The 10643-nt window shown below is 39.2% G+C and overlaps 1 non-coding gene across 1 annotated transcript; it reads left to right on the top strand.

Moving 5' to 3' along the window:
• The first annotated feature begins 3719 nt into the window (after positions 1-3719).
• Positions 3720-3793, top strand: Trnay-gua (transfer RNA tyrosine (anticodon GUA)). The gene has a single exon. It is a non-coding gene; the product is annotated as a tRNA-Tyr (tRNA).
• Positions 3794-10643: the final 6850 nt, after the last annotated feature.

The raw sequence follows: 10643 nt of genomic DNA, 5'->3' as shown, positions 1-10643 counted from the left end.
GGCATCAAGGGATCACCAATTTAGTATTGGAGGGCAGCGTGGAGGGTAAAAATCGTAGGGGGAGACCAAGAGATGAATACACCAAGCAGATTCAGAAGGATGTAGGTTGCAGTAGGCACTGGGAGATGAAGAAGCTTGCACAGGATAGAGTAGCATGGAGAGCTGCATCAAACCAGTCTCAGGACTGAAGACCACAACAACATGACATAAGTTCATGGCTTGTAGAAAACAAACTAACACTAAATCACTGTAAGACTCAGTTTTACAATTTATAACACACATTTCAACAAAACCCAATGTTTTAGGTTCACACAATGAACATATGATTAGTGAAATGGAACATTTCAAATTTCTAGGTGTTAGATAGATAGTAAACTGTCATGGAAAGCTCACATTCAGGATCTTGTTCAAAGACTTAATGCTGCCATTTTTACTATTCGAACGGTATGTGAAGTAAGTGATTGCTCAACATGCTGCCATTTTTACTATTAGAACGGTATTTGAAGTAAGTGATTGCTCGACATGAAAATTAGTCTACTTTGCTTATTCTCATTTGCTATGTCATATGGTATTATATTTTGGGGTAACTCTTCCCATTCTAAAAGGATATTTTTGGCTCAGAAACAGGCAGTTTGGACAAAAAGTGGTGTAAGTTTGCTAACCTCTTGTCAACCCCTGTTCACTAATCTGGGTATTTTGACATTGGCCTCTCAATATATATATTCATTATTGTATTTTCTTGTTAACAGTATCGGCTTATTCCCAAGAATAAGCAGCTTCCACTCAAAAATCTTTGCAGTGATCCACGCACTTTCAAAAAAAACTGAAGAGCTTCGTCATGGATCACTCCTTCTATTCTGTTGAGGAGTTCCCTGAAAAATTAAGCTGATTCATATGTTATATTGTTAATTTACTTAAACTTATAGCTTGACTTTTTTGGGCTAGTTAAACATTTTATTATTATCTGTTATTATTTTTATGTTGTAATTTCATGTACTGACAAGTTCCATGACCTTAGACATTTGCTCCTCAATTTGGTCCTACGGAACTTGACATGTAAAAAAATAAATAAAATACCACAGAAGCCCCAGTTGTCGAGGGTAACTAAAATGTGATGGCACCAAGCCATGGCATAGGCCTTATGTAGGTCAAAGAAGACCACAACAAGGTGACGGTGGTGAGTGAAAGCCTGTCAGATTGCTGATTCCAAATGGAGTAAATGGTCAGTTGGAGATTGTCCTGCCCAGAAGCCACACTGAAACAGGTACAAAAGGCCCTGAAATTTGACTACTCAACATAATCTGAAGTTAAACATCCTCTTGAGCAGTTTACAAAGTACATTTGTCAGGCTAATTGGGTGGTAGCATCGAGAGACTGTCTCACCATTGTGACGGAAAAGCACCCATGAGCCAAATACGGTTGAAGACCTGAGGAGATGTTGCCCCTTGGGAACATCAAAGTATTGGGTCATCTGGTTGTGGATGGAATCCGAGCCTGGGGCCGTATCTCATGGAGAGCTAAGAGCCTGCATCAATTCCATTCGATGAAGGGTTCATTATAGTGCTGAGCGTGGTGCGGGATGAAACAGGGGAGTCTGTTCAACTCTGTGTTTCTGCCAGAGAAAGGTAGTAGGTGTGGTGTAATAAAAAAACTAAAAACATAAATATACACATGAAAAACATTTTGAAAGGACTAATACAATTGCATTATTAGAAATGTTCTGTGCTTGTACAAATTTTTTGGCTATCGGACTTCTCCTCTTACATTTCAATTGTAGATGCAGGCAACGGACTCCAAGTACACCAGTGCATGTCATAATTAAGAAAATCCTCTTCACTTGAATAAAAAATACTTAATACTGCTATCAAATTTTTTCGTATTTTGAAACATGTATTATACAAATCACTCGTAGCCCATCATCCTCTGCACGGCACTCCTTAACAGAACTTCTACATACAAAGGGCATTCAAAAAGTATTGCACAGTCGTCTTTAATTTTTTTATTTTTTGCAGGAGGAGAATGAAATCTTCTGTGAACATACTTGGAGCATTTAGCTATCCATTGAGCCTTCTCAATGCAGCCTCCATCAGCTGTCACGCATCTGGCCCAAAGTTCTTTCCATGATGTAAATGCACTTTGGTAAAATTCTGGAGATTGACTTTTACACCATCAGTTGACACAAGAAATAAGGTCTTTCTCACTATCAAATGTTTTGCCATGCAGGTGGGCCTTCAGACGACCAAAAAGGTAAAAATCAGTCGGAGCCAAGTCCAGACTGTAGGGAGGATAAGGAACAATTTTCCAACCCATTTTCCTGATTTTCTCCTACATCATAAGGGCTGTATGGGGTTTGGAATTGACATGGTGTAGTCTGATGGACTGACCCAGAAGCTGTGGTCTGTGGGTCTTGATGGCATGTCACAGCTTGTCCAATGCCAAACAGTTACAGTCCCGGTTAATTGTGAAGCCAGTTCCAAAAAGTCTATGAAAGTGACACCACATTGATCCCAGAAGAAGGAGGCCATCGCCCTTCAGCCTGCTGTTCGTGAAAGTCTTGGTTTCTTCTTCTGATGGGAACCCAGATGATGCCACTCCATGGATTGGCTTTTGCTCTCAGGTTCAGACAAAAACAACCATGTTTCATCCTGGGTAATCACACCGTCAAAATACTGTTTCCACTCTTCAGCAAAGATCTTCATGGGACCCTCGCACACATTCCTTCCTCATTGTTTTCATTTCTCTTGTCAATAATCTAGGCACCCAAAGTGCACAGATTTTTCTGTACCATGGTGACTGTACCAGTGATACCACACTACCCAATGACAAATGAGTCATTTCAGCATGCTGTCATGTCATCACACACCTGTCATTTTGGATGTTTGATCAATGGTCTCCTTATTCACATCACTCACTGTCATTAATGGTCTACCGCATTGTGGATTGTCCAGTAGAGAGAAATCACCTTCTTTAAACCTCTGCAACCACCACTGGATATTGCTGCAATCCACTGTGTCCTCCCCATAAACAGGGAGCAACTTCCTATGAATCGATGTGGCAGAGTCATCGCCAGTCTTGAAGAGGAACTCCATCACTGATCATTGTTGCAACCTGACATCTACTTCACGGTCCATTATGGCTCGCCTGTAAATAAAAGAAAATACTTTTATATACCAACTTATAGCTAAATGTTCCAAGTATGTTCACAAAAAATTTCATTCTCCTCCTGCAAAAAAATAAAAAAATTAGAGACAAGTGTGCAAAACATTTTGAACACCCTTTGTACAACAGAGTGTGAAACAAAATTATGTAAAAAAAAAAAAAATGAATGGTGGTTTTTTCATTTGTCTGCGCTTTACTGTGCATTCATAATTAATGTCTTTGCCAACACTTATGGTCGATTGGTGTTTCCTTTTTTGTTTTTAATAAATTTTAACGTTATGATAGTCTGGGGGTCTTTTATCACATACCTACACAATTGCCCCCACACTGTACATTGACATGGTATGGAGACATACAGTGTTTTATGCTTGTACATGTTTACATTTGCCAATAGGGGTCAGTGCCCTTTATTTGTCAGTTTCTCTTTATTTAATGGAATGGATATGTCAGCTTATCTTATGTATGTTAGAGTTCTACAAGAAATTAAAAGATTATATATATAATATGATAGTCAAACATGGTACTGGCAGAAGTAAAGCTGTGAGGATGGAGGTGAGTTGTGCTTGGGTAGCTCAGTTGGTAGAGCACTTGCCTGTAAAGGCAAAGGTCCCGAGTTCGAGTCTCGGTCCGGCACACAGTTTTAATCTGCCAGGAAGTTTCATATCAGTGCACACTCTGCTCATTCTGGAATACGTTAGTCCATTACATATTTGAAATTAGCACACTAACAACAATGTTCAGTTTGCTTTATTCTTCCTGCCAGGTTTTGCGCTTGCACTTTGGCTGATTTGGTGGCTAAGAACTAGTTGCCAATGGTCAACATGTTAGATGCTACCATTGCACGAGCATGCACTCGTTTTCTTAGTGCTGATTTCACATTGAGTGTCACACTTTCACCTGAGTGTCATATATTGAAGAGTTGCCATAGCATTTGTCTTCATTCTGGGTGCAGTGGGTGTGTGCTTATAGTTCAAAATCTGACGCTGTGGCAGAAGATCTCCATTTTTATGGTCCGAGCATTATTATTACTCATTTTACTCACATTTTCAGTGGAGAGAACCCTGACCAACAGCATCCGTTGATGAGGTAAGTACCAGCTCGAACAACTGTAGTTCACTTCTTAGCATGTCAAGCATTTTGAGCCACGATACTCAAAAATTATTTCCTTGCACATGCATGTTCATGTCACCCCACTTGACCATCCACTTGTTGAAAGACACATATAGATAGGCTTTTATCACTTATGAGAGCTCATATCTTCCTGAGGTAGAGGAGGGAGAAAAACATTGGAAAGAGGACAAAAACTACACATTGCTGGCCTAACTATGCTTGGCGCTGCCTCCTTTGTTTGGGACGGAAGAAAGGAAATACTTGTCTACTGATTCAAGGATTTATGAGGAAATGTTACTCATACAGACATGGACTATTTGCAAAGGAACTTTTGTTTCATGGAAATAATGTGTAATGGCTAATCGTTAATGTAGTATCATGTTGTTTCTTTATGTGCTAGTGCTATGTACTTCAGTTCACATGTAGCTTAGTGCAAAATATGACATTTTAATCGCCGTAGACTTATCTCTCTCAAATACCTGGAAATTAATTGGTTTCTGTAAAATCTCATGTTTAAATGTTTATGTGTACTCTGCAGTGAATAGGTACTGATAATTGTCACAGCTATACAATGCAATGATGCATTTTTCATTTGCCTTATGACCTTTATATTAATATCTTTACAACTAAATTGTTTACTTGAGGTGCGAACCGTTTGTTCATTTGGTACCTGCTACTCTCGACGTAATTCTCTTCTTCTGCACTGTGACATTGCATTGGTCGCCGAAAGAAAAAAACTTAAAACTAATTGCATTAAGTAGCTCGATGGCCACTGATACATTTGGCCATTGCATAGGTGCACAGATATTTCCATACTTTGTTTAAAATCATAGACATTTGTTTATTCTGTTACCCATTATGATCATTTACTCTGCAAAGAAAATTATTTAACATATCTTACAGTATTTTGTCATTTGTCCTTAGCTTACATGTCTCGCATAATTTTTCATAATGCTTCCTTTTGCTTGTAAATATGTTGTATATAGCTTAGTATTTAATTAAATCTCTGGGTACACATCTAATTTTGTTAATGCCTTCCCTTCATATTAAGCAGTGCAGTACTTCTCATTGCTGTTAATTTTATGCCTATGTGTACAAATCAAAACAATTACTTATGCCTATACACATCAATTTATCTTAAAATACACTCCAGAAGAAAAATTACACTTAGTGTTATGTACACTATGTACTATCTTGTGATAGAAAGAAAAAATGCTACCTAGTTTCATCATTCTATAAAAGCTTTTATATCTTTGTGAGGGTGGAGACCCTTATCTCTCCCTGTTTTCTCACAGACTAATCTGTATGTCCCAGGGTGTGGTATTTTGAAAATTATGTATGGTCCTGTATAGAGTAATTCCCACTTCTTATTCAGTTTGCCAAATTTTGCCGGTTTAGGGTGCGTCCGTAAGAGGACTCGTTGCCCTTCAAAAAATTGTGTAACATGTTCCAGTTTCTTATTATAAATTTTCTTTCTATATTCGGCCCTGTTTTCTAATATAACCTTGGCTTGTTTGATTTTGTCTTTTAGTGTCATTTCCTGTAGTGGGTACCTTTGGTATGGGCAACTCCCACTCATTCGTTTGTTTTGTCCAGAACATCAGTTCATTAGGTGTGAAACCTGTTGAATAATGTGGAAGGTTATTGACAACTTGCATGAAAGGAGCTATGTATTATACCCATCAGATGTGTTTATGAGGGGTGTATGTTCTAATAAACCGTTTAAATTCTTTAAAGACTCATTCTGATGAGCTTGCTTCTGGGTGAACAAAACCTTACAAATATGTGCTTTATGCCATGTGAGGTCATAAATTGTTTCCACTTTTGCCCAACAAAATATGAAGCATTATCAGTTAGCAGTACCTTTGGTTTACCTACTCTTCTCAGATAGTCTCCCTCAATTATTTTTCTGATATTTGTGGCTGTTGCATTTTTAATAGCATATATTTTGATATGTTTCGAGAAAATATTGTTTAGTGCTACTACGCATCTTACTCCTCTTTTACATCTTGGATATGGACCAGCTATTTCCAGGGATACTATATCTAGAGGGTTTTTTGTGAGTGTTGGGTGTAGCCCAATATATCTCGACACGTAGCACTGTTTTGATTTTTGACATATTGCACACTTTCTTAATACCTGTAGGATCACCTTCTCAAATTTGGAAAATAATAAAGTGTTACAATTTTTTCAGTACATTTGCCTACTCCATAATGTCCCCATACTTCATGTGTGTGTCTTATAAATTCATTGACATAATATTCAGGAATACACACACACACACACACACATACCACTGATCAGATTTTTCATGTTCCCTATGAAACAAAACGCACTTGTACTCCTGATACCATTTACTTACCTTTCCACCTTCATCCTGCTTAAGGTTTTGCATCACTTTACTCCATCTGCGATCTTGCTGTTGTTTAATTTTCATTTGCTTACAAAAGTTATGCTAATCAGACTGTTGCATTGTACCTTGCATTAATAATGTTTTGATTTCTGCAGTCTCCTCTGTTAATTCACCAGATTCCTCTAAACCTTGTGGTAACATGGACAAGGCATCTGCTGTAGCATTCTGACTTCCTTTAATATAAATGATCTCGAAACTGAATTCTTGTAAGTATAGATACCGCCTAGCTAATCTACAGTGTAATAGTTTACATGTTAAAAGAAATGACAGTGACTGATGGTCACTGTAATGCCCATATGACAGCTAAACTTTCCAATTCTGACACAGAGTAATATCTTTCTGCTTCTGATAATGTGCGACTAGAAAACCTGATGACCTTGGGTACTTCCTTACCTTCTTCTTCTCACATCTGGAACAAGCATGCCCCCGCCCGTGAGATGAGGCATCTGTGCATAGACAAAAATCCTTGGGCGTATCGGGGTAGCTAATAATGTTTGATTGACTAATGCCTGCTTAATGTTATTAAAGTCCTCTCCACACTTAGCATCCTATAACCAAGGCATATTTTTTCATAAAAAGTTGAGGAATGCATCACTGTTCATCAACTTGCTGTGGTAAGAATTTATGAAAAAAAGATGCTAGTCCTAAAAAAGCTTTTAGTTGCTTTTTATTCCTTGGACCTGGGCAACTGCGTATGACATCAAGTTTTTTCAGCTCAGATAATATATCTCGTTCTGACATAACATGTCCTGAAAATTTGACTTGCTCCCTACCAAAACTAGTGTTTTAAAATTGGCTGTTACTCCATACTCTGCAAATTGTTGAAGCACCTGTTCAGTGAGTGCTGTGGAACTCATGAAAATTTGTGGATGGATACCGACACATTGTGGTTTTTTCACTGTAGCCTATGTATTGTTTACTTGCATATTTCGAGATCCGATAATATTTTCTCCTAAAAGATTGTGGATCCTATCTTTCGCAGCTTGTAGATTAATGTTTACCTTGTTCATGATTTCATTTTCTTTTTTCTGAATAGCCCTTTCTACTACACCTGTGTATAACTTACTATTGGTTACTAACTTCTCTGTAATGGTATTACCCTTATCTAACATACCTGCTTCAGTTTGACTAATTATATCACTGATTTTCATTGATCTTCTCTCTCTCCTTCTTAGCACATGACAAGTCAGCTTCTAATGTTGCTATCCTTAAAGTAAGCTCCTCTACAGCTACAGGTACACCTTCATAGTCTTTATTTAGTTTGTTAATGTCAGTGGTTACCTTTTTTACTGTTGAACACAACTGGTTTTGTGTGGCCTCAGTATTTGTGTTTGTATCTGTGATTTTCCTTATCTGTTGCTCCACTTAATCATGATGGTCATTAAAAGAATCTACCTTCTGTTTTAACTCTGAAATGCTACCATTAACTTCAGAAAGTACTTCACGCTTTACTTGTTTTTTCATATCATTCAATTTTTCATTGATTTCAGTGTGAAAATTTTTGGCTAAGTCATCGAACTTCTGTGAGACTGTGTCTTGCAAATCCTTGAATACTTGTTTTTGTTCTTGTTTCATTGTATTTAGATATTGTGCAACAGTGTTTTATTGCTGTTTTACCATGTTCATATATCATTTCATATCACTGAAATTTGTATTGGTACTATCTAATTTTGTGTTTATGTTAGATAATAACTGCCATAGCAGTGCTTTAGTTGTACTACTGTACTTTCCAAGTCAATGTTTGTGTTGTGACCAAGTGGTGTTTGACATGTGTTGCCAAAATTCATATTGGAATCATTCCACAATATATCATTCATGAGCGGTATGTCGCTCAGGAGATGTGTGATATTGTCACGTCAATTGTAAACATTGTGTCATCATCGCTATCATTTGTCACACCTGCGACACTCATCTCTGATCTACTTAAACTTTCTGCAGTAGGCATGCATGGCACCTGAGCTTCAGTTGTTTGATCACACAGTTTTATGCCATCTTGGCTGATTGGATTTTCGCTATCACTATCAGCAACGGGCATGTATTTTTTGTTCATGTTATATGAATATACAAAAATAAAATTTAAAAAAAAATGTTAAAAATTTCATATTTTAATTATTACACCTGACAATTGTGATTTAGACGATGTCAAAGCCTGTTTTACAGCTATTATGATGTGCAAGAGGTTACGAAGGTTAGGTGGACGGCGGAAAGACACTCTTGGTGGAGTGGGGAGGATTTCATGAAGGATCTCATTGAAATGAGATCCATCCTTCATGAAATCTGTCCACCTAACCTTTGTAACCTCTTAGTTCATCCCTATGAAATCCCCAAACCACCTTCCCTACCCTCTGGCTCCTACCCTTGTAACCGCCCCCGGTGTAAAACCTGTCCCATGCACCCTCCCACCACCACCTACTCCAGTCCTGTAACCCGGAAGGTGTACACGATCAAAGGCAGAGCCACGTGTGAAAGCACCCACGTGATTTACCAACTGACCTGCCTACACTGTGAAGCTTTCTATGTGGGAGTGACCAGCAACAAACTGTCCATTCGCATGAATGGACACAGGCAGACAGTGTTTGTTGGTAATGAGGATCACCCTGTGGCTAAACATGCCTTGGTGCACAGCCAGCACATCTTGGCACAGTGTTACACCGTCCGGGTTATCTGGATACTTCCCACTAACACCAACCTGTCAGAACTCCGGAGATGGGAACTTGCCCTTCAGTATATCCTCTCTTCTCGTTATCCGCCAGGCCTCAACCTCTGCTAATTTCAAGTTGCCGCCGCTCATACCTCACCTGTCTTTCAACAACATCTTTGCCTCTTTACTTCCACCTCGACTGACATCTCTGCCCAAACTCTTTGCCTTTACAAATGTCTGCTTGTGTCTGTGTACGTACGGATGGATATGTGTGTGTTTGCGAGTGTATACCTGTCCTTTTTTCCCCCTAAGGTAAGTCTTTCGGCTCCCGGGATTGGAATGACTCCTTACCATCTCCCTTAAAACCCACATCCTTTCGTCTTTCCCTCTCCTTCCCTCTTTCCTGATGAAGCAACCGTTTGTTGCAAAAGCTTGAATTTTGTGTGTATGTTTGTGTGTCTATCGACCTGCCAGCACTTTTGTTTGGTAAGTCTCATCATCTTTCCTGATGAGGCAACAGTTTGTTGTGAAAGCTTGAATTTTGTGTGTATGTTTGTGTTTCTGTCGACCTGCCAGCACTTTCATTTGGTAAGTCACATCATCTTTGTTTTTAGATATATTTTTCCTACGTGGAATGTTTCCCTCTATATTCGATCAGTGTTTCATTTTTAACCTTCCAATAGCCTGGGGGTCTTTTATCACGTACCTACACATAGGGGAGGAAGAAGACACCGATGCTGTTGCAAAGTGTGTCGCGAGGTGTTCTGCAAGGGCCAATGGATCAGTGCAGAGAGCACCTTGGAGGTGAGACCCTGGACACTTGAGTGTTACTGATGACCCAGAAGGCTATGGAGCTTGGAGCAAACCTGTGATGATGAGGCATACATCCCCAGGGAGGAAACATAGTGCTCCCAGCATTCCTCCTTACTTCGCTTAATAAGGTAATGAGCCTTAGCATGGAGAAGCTTAAAAGCGAGGAGGTTGGTCTGTGAAGGTGTCACTTAAATCGCTGCAGCACCTGTCGGTGGTCCTGGACAGTGACTGCGACATCCTTGGTCCACCACGGTACGAGTCGATGATGAGGGGACCTATGCATGGGGGGACAGCAGTGCCAGCAACATGAAGAATAGGGGCAGAGATGCCTTGCATGACTACATCAATGAAATTCAAGTGGGAGGTGTTGAAGTGCACAGCAGACATATACAGGGTGGTACATTGATAGTGACCAGGCCAAATATCTCATGAAATAAGCATCAAATGAAAAAACTACAAAGAACGACATTTGTCTAACTTGAAGGGGGAAACCAGATGGCGCTATGG

The sequence above is a fragment of the Schistocerca nitens genome, chromosome 1 (genome assembly GCF_023898315.1).
Source record: "Schistocerca nitens isolate TAMUIC-IGC-003100 chromosome 1, iqSchNite1.1, whole genome shotgun sequence".
Taxonomy (NCBI): Eukaryota; Metazoa; Arthropoda; class Insecta; order Orthoptera; family Acrididae; genus Schistocerca; species Schistocerca nitens.
Note: the sequence above shows the minus strand (reverse complement) of the source record. Positions and strands in the feature narration are given on the sequence as shown.